Source organism: Colobus angolensis, unplaced genomic scaffold (genome assembly GCF_000951035.1).
Source record: "Colobus angolensis palliatus isolate OR3802 unplaced genomic scaffold, Cang.pa_1.0 Scaffold519, whole genome shotgun sequence".
In the NCBI taxonomy this organism is placed as follows: Eukaryota; Metazoa; Chordata; class Mammalia; order Primates; family Cercopithecidae; genus Colobus; species Colobus angolensis.
In genome coordinates this window covers 540,184-540,502 of record NW_012118699.1, presented here as the reverse complement: position 1 = coordinate 540,502, position 319 = coordinate 540,184, and the positions used below count along the sequence as shown (strand labels likewise).

The 319-nt window shown below is 43.9% G+C and overlaps 1 protein-coding gene across 1 annotated transcript in view; it reads right to left on the bottom strand.

The window, feature by feature from the left end:
- LOC105525116 overlaps positions 1–319 on the bottom strand; it is an 11,189-nt gene that overhangs the window by 927 nt on the left and 9,943 nt on the right. The gene's annotated exons all lie outside the window — the stretch shown is intronic.

Here is a 319-nt window from a genome sequence, read left to right as displayed (position 1 = left end):
AGGTCAAGTGTTCCTTGCTCTCATTCCGGTAAACCCACAACCTTCCACTATGGGCTTTATGGCCATCATGAACACGTTACAGTGCTACAGAGATTTTGTTTATGGCAGGTTTTAGGGCCAGTTTATGGCCTTATTTTGGGAGGCTTCTTCCCAACACATCCCCCTTCTTTGATGTGCAAATTGATAAAGGCAAAGGCAGCTTTGTCACGGTGAGCTTCTTCTGGCAGGAGTCAAGAGCCACATCTGCAGACTATGCAAAGACAAACAACACAGATTAAAAGCACAATTGTCATTGAAATCACAGAGTTTCCAAGTGTTT